General features: G+C 40.3%; 1 protein-coding gene and 1 long non-coding RNA gene across 5 annotated transcripts in view; one reads left to right on the plus strand and one right to left on the minus strand.

The window, feature by feature from the left end:
* THSD7A (thrombospondin type 1 domain containing 7A) overlaps window positions 1–2,311 on the minus strand; it is a 220,362-nt gene extending 218,051 nt beyond the window's left edge. For all 4 annotated transcript variants that reach the window (XM_079948229.1, XM_079948231.1, XM_079948228.1 and 1 more), the window contains exon 1: window positions 2,133–2,311. The gene's annotated coding sequence lies outside the window, so the exon portion shown is untranslated. The remainder of the gene's footprint in view (window positions 1–2,132) is intronic.
* A 98-nt stretch (window positions 2,312–2,409) lies between these two features.
* Window positions 2,410–3,533, plus strand: LOC307200000. Its single transcript, XR_013832289.1, has 2 exons — window positions 2,410–2,537; window positions 3,288–3,533. It is a non-coding gene; the product is annotated as an uncharacterized lncRNA (long non-coding RNA).
* Window positions 3,534–9,225: the final 5,692 nt, after the last annotated feature.

Genomic DNA, 9,225 nt, shown 5'->3' on the forward strand with positions numbered 1-9,225 from the left:
CTCACCAAATCAATTTTCATAACAGAGGTGCTATTGGTCAAAATGCATATCTAGAAAAGAAGATGCATCCCAAAGATCCTTCCTAATAAAGAAATGTAGCCCATAGGGACAACATAATAGCCCATAGCACAACAGAATCTGTCTACGTTAGTTCTGAGCTGAAATGGGAGGTGCACATTGCATGAACGTTTTGTTTCTGTGAAATATACCTCCCTTCTCAGCCATTTTTCACACAGCTTTGCAAAAGGGAAGTGTAGCACCCTGCTTGTGGTTAACGCTTAGCTGGAATGAAATATTCAACGCAGCAATAGAGAAATTAAAATAATAATTTATTTGTCAGACAAATAAATATGAGGCACAATGGTATATGGTTACCAAGCTCTGGCCTGGCCTCCTGCCATTCTGGCCAGCACTTATATTTCCTTAATCCAGCCCCCTTGCTCCTCCTGTGGCTGCCTCTGTCCAATCAGCCTGGTTGAAATTCCTATTGGCTGTTTGCTAGAACCAATCACAAAAGATACACCCATTTCCTCTTGTCCTTTTATGGGAAACAAAAAGATATATATTCTTCTATCTATAAATGACAAATAAGTAGTAATATATCTTACATGTGTCTCAACAAGGAACCTTAATTACCAGCTCACCTCGCCCTATTGCCCTCCAAAACAAATGGTTAATCTTAAATTTTTATCTTAAACAGATGTCAAGGATCATCATTGAAAGATCTCCTTCCTTTGGAGGTCTCTAAACAAAAGCTTGACAAATGCTCTAATGATGTTTCCTGCTTGGCAAGGGGGGCTGGGCTGGTGGCTGATGGCCCCTGTGATCTCTTCCAACTATATGAAATAAGAATCTAGCATAAGGATTTAACATTTCTTAGCTTCTAATTCCTTTGCATAATTACATTTAAGCCAATATATTTAATACATAACATAAATAACCTTTTAAAAGGAAAAGAAATCTTAAAAGGATCTCAGTTTAAGAAAGAAACAACTTTAGAAAAAGACTTCCCAAAATACTCTCTTCCTTTCTGCCAGCTAGATGCTTTTCCATTGCTCTTGACCTTTGAACCTTAGGAAAATATGGCTCAAGTTTAATGGGAGGCACATGGTTTTATTTTACTATTTACCCACTCTTAATTATGTTTATCTCTTTTTTTATCTTCTGTAATATGTAGGGTCAGTGTAACCTTGGCTGTCAGCCTGTAATTCCCTTTGACTTTGAGAATTGTTTTCTGCTATAAATCAGGGGGGCCCCTTGTCTAGGAGGAAAAACATTTTGCCAAGGTTCTTAGGCAGCTGCTCTTCTGCCTGGCATGAACATTTGAAAATCTTTAAGCTCATTTTAAGATACAGGCCCTGATCAAAATATAAGCTTGATAAAAATGCAGGCTTATGATTAGATGCCTCATAAGAATACCATTTCCAATGAGGCAGAGGCTGGACGAGCAGGGAATGCATCTTATTGCTGGGCACATTCCTACCTAGAGATACCAGGGACTGAATCTTGGACTTCATGCATGCAAAGGCAATGTTCTGCCATGGAGATATGGCCCTTCCCCAAAGGATGACCCACTCTCAGTAGCTGGAGTTCTTCTTCCTGTTGCAACTATAGAGGGATGTTGTCTCCACAGACGGCTCAAGTCTTATGCAGGCTGATAAGACCCAAAGGAACTGACTGTGTTTTTAAAGGATCCAAGCATCCACTAGTTTTTGCAAGTTCAGGGAGACTGAAGTGCTATTGGGGGACCTGCCTTCTGAGACTAATCCAACCACAAAAATTATTGTATCCATTCCTGAATCTAATGTACTTTCAACAAATTTACATTTTAAAAATCCCAAATAAAACAAAGTTGCACACAAGTCAGGCTTTGACAACCATACCTTATGGAAGTTTACATGAGCTGAAGCTAGTCCAAACCTATAAACCTATGGTGCAGCATAAGCTAACATTTTCATATATATTAGATGCCTTCACTTAAGGAACTGATGGTGTTGTTGAATGAATTGCCATGAAATTTGAACATGGCAGCATTCAAACTGGTAGCCACACAAACCCACTGCTCAAGATCAGAATGCAGGACTGCAAAAATGAATGTCCAGTTTTTACATCATTAAAAATAAAATGCTTACAATCATTCTTCAGTCATATAGGTACAAATCCATGTCTCATTGTTGCTTCCAGTTTGACTGACGAGCCAAATTCTTTCTTTAGAAACCGTCCACAAAATGAAAAGATTACAGGCTAGGACAACTCCTATTTTTGAAAGTAAATCATGACCTGTTCTCTTTCACACTAGGAGTGACTATGAATGCAACCTTGTGCTGGCCTGCCCCAGCATCCCATTGTGACATCATACTGTGTTTTTAACCTCACTGTCCAATGAGCAGCAGCTCAACTCCATAATTTGCTTTGTTTCATAACAACAATTCCTTGTGGTTAAACAGCCAACTGCCTTTGAAGTAAGGTATATTTTAGACACATTTGAGATGTTGCCGGAAACCACGATTGCTGCCACCATTTTGGATGCTCCTACGGTATTCTGGCGATTTGTAAATCCTCATTCCAGGTGTTTTAAGATGCACTGCGTGCCTAGGTGTCATATGTCCTATGCTTAAAACAGCCAAGATTTAAGTATCCAGTTAACACACAACTTAAAGCTCCAAAGCAACAGTGCTGGTTACAGACAAACAAGAAGACAGTGTGGTGTAGTGGCTAGAGTATCAGACTACTACCAGGGTTCAAGCCCTGACTCAGTCATGAAGGTTATTGGGTGACCCTTGGGCTAGTCACCATTTCCTTGCCCTACCTTGCAGCGTAACTGTAAAGATAAAATGGGATGAAGGAGAACCACATATGCCACCCTGAGTGCCTTGGGAGGAAAGGCAGGGCAGAAACGTAATAATAAATATATAAATAAAATATGGTTGCTACTAAGACCAAGCTTCAATGGTTCCTGTATTTCAGTAACATTTTTTGCTGTTCTAAACAAATACAACCATTTCAACCATATTTCAGCAAAAAAATATTCATTCATGGACCCTGCTCTTAACTGATCTAATTTACCCTTATGGGTGTCACCATGCGGCTGTAGCCAAATGTTGATATGTCATCCCAACTCAGTCCTGCTGCCGGCACTGAGGGGGCAGTTGGCAATGTGCCCTTGGGGTAGGGTGGGGTCAGGCACACACCACTGTGACCACTGCCCCCCACCTTGGCTGCTCTACTTTCTCTCCCCCCAGCTGCCTCCACCTCATTTTCTTCTCTTCCTTTCCATGTTGCTCTAGGCACTCTGCTCCCCCATCTCAACCCACCCAGTATGACCATGGCCTCTCCGTGTTCTCCTCCACACCACCACCACCACTGCAAGCATGTTGCAAAGAATTTGACTGCTTGCACCTACGCACTCTACAAGGTGGCCCCTTCCAATTATGCTGGCAGAATTTTTAAAGGCAAGCTCAAAATGAAGCAAGCAAGAGCTCTCACTTCAAGTTGCTGAAGACTGGAAATAAAGGGGGTGCACTTCTTAAGAGAGTGTGGAACAGAGCTCCACCACCGCCTCACTTCCACCAGCCTTCCTTCTATGTGCCCAGAGGCATTCTAGGAATTTCCCTCTCACTGAATGGTTCAGGTGACCACCCTATGTGTTTATTTGGAATAAGTCCTGTTGAACTCAGTGGGGCTAGAGAGGCTCGTCCACATTCCCACTTGCCCCCAGGAAAACTTGCTGTTTACTGCCAAATCGGAGCAAACACCAATTGGGTTTTATTCAGATAGATGTCTGCTCTGATTTAGCTCTAAAGAGCAGTTTTTTGGGGGAGGGTGCAGTGGCACAAAGGCAAAAATCGCTCAGACCCATGCCTCAAAAGCATCATAGAAATGGAAAACTGCTTGGATCCATGCTTTTGTGAGATGGAGCAAGCGGAATTCGGGAAGAACCCTTAGTTCCAGGTGAATACGGCATAGGATCAGATTGTGATGCACTTAACAAGAATCACATTTATTCATGTTTATCCTAAACATGTTTACTCAAATGTAAGTCCCACTGAGTCCATTACTTCCAAGTATATCCAGGATGGCAGCCTTAATTGAACACCCAGTGAAAATACTGAGCATGGCTTTCTTCGTATTTCAGGCATTATGTATTTCCAAGTAATTCTAGTCTATTAATGCCACATAGTTTGTATAGATGTTATCAAATTATGCAGAAAAGTAAAAAGTGGGGGTGAATTTTTAATAACACTACTACTTTGCTAATGTATTTTAAGCCTGAAAACCCTTCATTGTTATTGTGAGTTTTCAGAACATAGTAAATTCTCCAGTAAATTCCCAAACTAAGAGATGTAAACTGAAAATAACAAAAGCCAGTCTTTCAAGAGGTGCAGTGCATGTGGCCTCTAGGTGTCATTCTTCACCATGTTTAGTCCATATCCTTCAATAGGCTCCTCATTACTTTATGTATCAAGTGAAGATTATTGTTTGAGGAGGTGAAGCATTTTGTTCTAATTTCCCACCCATTGTTTACTAAAGTAGATAAATTTGCCCTGCATCGTTAGAATATTCATAACAAGAGCTCTGGCAACATTAATAAATTAAAAGTAGATGGTAGATTTTTCTTCTTCTTCCAGTCTTCAGATTCCCTTGAGCAGAGATCAGCCCAAGCCAAAGATAATAAAGTATTCATACGAAAAATTAACTATTCATATGTGGTCCACACAAACTGGACACCTTGGTTCTCCCATAAGGTGGCAGTTCTGGAAAACTGCAAATTCTAACAGGTACATTATACAGTTGTACCTTGCATCCCGAATGCCTTGCAAGTCGAACGTTTTGGCTCCCGAACACCGCAAACCCAGAAGTGAGTGTTCCGGTTTGCAAACGTTCTTTGGAACCCGAATGTCTGCTGTGGCTTCCAATTGGCTGCAGGAGCTTCCTGCAGCCAATCGGAAGCTGCACCTTGGTTTCCAAACGATTTGGAAGTCAAACGGACTTCCGGAATGGATTCCGTTCGACTTCCGAGTTACCACTGTAAAGGAGGTCATGTTGTCCTCTTTGCTTTGGTTCAAATATGGTTCTGGACTCTATGATGCTTGCTAGCAGGTAGTATCTGGTTTATTACTGAGAAATATGGAGTCCCTGAACTCTGATGCCTTCTTGCTTGCCTGGATGAAGGGTACGGCGGGGGGGGGGGGGTGTATAGAAAATACGCTATTGTACAAAGAAAAAATTTACATTCATTGCTGCATCCACTTTTGCCTCTGGCCACACCCACCAGTGGCATGTGTGTGCCCTGCAGAAGGTTACCCACAAGGGCTAAAAAGAAGGTAGGAATCCATGATCTAATTATAGGACTTTCTTTTATACTGTATTGGATTTCATCCAGACTAACAGTGCAATCTTATGCATGTCTACTCAGATTTCAACATGGCTTACTCCCAAGTAAGTGAATGCAAAATTGCAGTCTATGTTTCCGAACCTATGCACCATTGAACACAATGGGACAAAAGAATCAATGGAAACAAAGTGGAACCAACTGGATATGGATCCAACCCACTGCCACTATTATATACTGATCATTTGTTTGCCAGTTTGCATCCTGCCTTTCCACCAAACAATGCTCATTGTTTGCATCCTTAGCAGAGCACAGGGATGTTATACTGTCCCATGATAGATCAAATGAACCTTAAGAAGGCAAAAGGGATGCAAATTAGTACTACTGCAGATCCCTGTAATGACAGCAGACATCATTACTGGTTTAAATATAGCACTATTATGCTTCCCTTGCTGGCACATAGTCAGAGAAGCTTTCTAATGAATTGGTAGCGGGGGCCCTGGCAATTTGGGGAGTTCATCCCTTGAGATACAGAAGATAACCTTGGTCATAACATGTCACCGTTGCTTCTGAACATTTTCTGGAGAGCGTAAATTTATTCTTTGTGGTGCCATTCAGTGAAGCAAGGTAGCTTTCTCCATTACACAGAGATGATACGAGTAAAAGGGTGATGAATGTTCATTATGATCGCTGTGCTGCTCAAGTAATACTTGAATTTGCTGAGTAGCACCAGCCGCAGAATTCGCCGGTCACAAACCTACCATCACTATCTAGCTGCGAAAATGAATGGCAAAGGAAAGCGACATTAATATGAAAGGGCAAGTTGACAATTTGTCATCAGCACTGATGTATGAATGTAAAGCATAAAATACTAGAGAAAACTTCATATTTATATCAAAGAATACATATCCATCAAGGTAAATGCTAACTTCATTCTGGAACTCAGATAGGAAGGACCACCCCTGCCCTTTCTCCAACTCTTCCTGATAAATATTGCAAGGGGGGGTGAAAAATAAGATGTGTGTGTTTCTGCTGCACTCTGTTTATGCAATAGGATAATGTGGAAATCCAAACATACAGGTTTCCTATACTACACCCAACATTCTCCTCTTCAGCCTTTCTACATATTCTACTTCAGACACAAGCACTTCCATTATTTTGAACACTAGGGATGATTCATTCTTAGAAAGCTCAAAGTTTCCCATAATGGGTTAGTCAACTAAAGAGAATGGATTACACCTGGGCATAAGATGAAAAAAATAGGCAGCAATGCTAAAGAGAAGCAAAAACAGCTGGATGAGGCAGTTGTAGCCCAAAACATCTCAGGGATACCAGGTTGGAGAGTGAGGGAAAGAGACAGGTAGACCAGTTAGACTCCCTAAGAGATGGTTCTAGTATGGGTTGAGAATCATGTTCAAAAAAGGCTATCAATAAAGCAAATGGAGAATGTCTTTAAACATATACAGTGGTAGCTCGGGTTAAGTACTTAATTCGTTCTGGAGGTCTGTTCTTAACCTGAAACTGTTCTTAACCTGAAGCACCACTTTAGCTAATGGGGCCTCCTGCTGCTGCCACGCTGCCGGAGCACAATTTCTGTTCTCATCCTGAAGCAAAGTTCTTAACCCGAGGTACTATTTCTGGGTTAGCGGAGTCTGTAATCTGAAGCATATGTAACCCGAGGTACCACTGTATGTGGATACATTTACTTATTGTAATATTGGATTTGTTGTAAATTTTCAACAGTATAACAATAAACATTCACAACGGTTTGTGTCATCAAGTGCAACTAGGATAAGACAGAAATGAAGCTCCCCCCCCATCTCATTAGCTCAACACAACCCTTCAAAATGACCTCTGTGATTCAGGTGGCCTCCCCTTCTCACCATTATGTGAAAAATGGGGACCACATCTCCAGAAATTTATCCTCTCTCTCTCTGCATACTTTTGTCCTCAATCTGTTTTCCTCCAACTCTCCAGAGCAGATTTGGGGGTTGTGGGGCGCAGAGGAGAGGGAGAGGTAGTCCTGTTGTACAGGCAGAAGCTAACTGTGCTGACAAGACGACTTTGTTGAATACAATCCCATTAATTACTTGAGAACAATTGCTAGCCATTTATTCCTAAATTATTTTTTAAAGAAGAGAAGCTGAATGCAAAAGCTTAATCATCTTAACTGTATAATTCATGAATTAACATAAATACGAAGGGTTCAGTGATTCCCGCCTCACAAACCAGTATATTTGTAACACTCCTTTTGGGGGGGTTTTTTGCCTTAACAATGGTCAAATATAGGGCTGTGTTCATTGAACATAGTTCATTCCCCCCTGCCCAGTTGATTGTATTTTAATTCTTGAAACATGCAGCTATTCATGTTGTGCTTTTTCCAATTTTACAGAGTCAGTGCATGCTAAGAATAACTGGCACTGGAATAGTGCAACAAATGATTTTTCTATTCATACATATGCACATTGCTTTTCCACATAGAAAAGTATACAACTTTCCAAAAAGCAGCAATGATTTCCAGGAAAACAGCCATTTTCACTTCAATTAAGTTTTTATGTTCCGATTTCCCTGATGACCCATGTTCTATCTGAGTGTGAAATGCTCTCAGGCAGATAAAGAAGAAAACATTTTGTGTCGGGAAAGGCATATCTTACCTGTTATAATATTAAGGAAATTCAGATAGGCTTTTTTATAAACAGTTTTTTGTTTTGTTTTTACAGATATTTACCTGGCTGTTGCTAGGATCAGGACACCAGACAGTTGACTGAATAAATATTAGCAGTAAACCATCTAAGAAGCAAGGCTTTCTATGGACATGCCTAGATATGGGAACTTCTAAAAATCTCTATGTCAAGCTTCTGCATATGTGGTTCTCCTCCCCATTCTTTTTCTACACTTTTATCTCAATGAGAAGTGTTTTTTTAATGGCTCTGCTAAAAAATGAGCAATTCTCACATATTATATGCCTTATTGTACATATAATATTGTGTGCACATTATATCCATGGACATTCAAGGTTTCCTAAACCAGTCAGCACATAAACAGATACATACAACAATGCATTTAAATGCATACAAAATTATGCTACAGAAATATAGTACCACATGGGGCTTGACTCTTTTATATGTATTACATGTATATGTATTACATGTATATTACATGCATCTTTGCATGTAACTTTGCATATAATTAAGTCGGTCTTTTTAAAAACGAACAAACAATGCATGAGCAGCTAAGACAGAAGCAGGTGCTCGATGTAATAGATAGTCTGATGTGAGCGAGGCTCAATCAGTTCAAAACTGCCAAATCCTGCATATAAATACATTTAAAATAGATCCTTCCTTCATCCCTAGACATGCCCTCTTATCTTTCCGCTCTTACATCACAATATAACAAGGGAGGAGAACCGTTTTGGGTACATTCTTTCACCTTTGGTGGACATGCCCAAGGATTAAGACTTTCTGGGAGATGATCTATAATGAAATGAAAAAGGTATTTAAGTATACCTTTCAGAAGAAACCAGAGGCCTTTCTCCTGGGCATGGTCAGCCAATTGGTGCCAAAGAGGGACAGAACTTTTTTATGTATGCAACAACAGCAGCAAGAATACTCATCGCGAAGTATTGGAAGACACAAGATTTACCCACCCGGGAAGAATGGCAGATGAAAGTGATGGACTATATGGAATTGGCAGAAATGACTGGCAGAATCCCAGACCAAGGTAAAGAGTCGGTGGAAGAAGATTGGAAAAAATTCAAAGTCTATTTACAGAAACATTGTAAAATTAAGGAATGTTAGAAGGTTGCTGGAATGAAGTAATGTGGTCTTAGCAGATATGATATAAGGATTAGGTTAAAATTTGACTTTTTAATTGGTGAAAGACGTGAATAACAG

This window comes from Podarcis cretensis (genome assembly GCF_951804945.1).
Source record: "Podarcis cretensis genome assembly, chromosome: 12".
Lineage (NCBI taxonomy): Eukaryota > Metazoa > Chordata > Lepidosauria > Squamata > Lacertidae > Podarcis > Podarcis cretensis.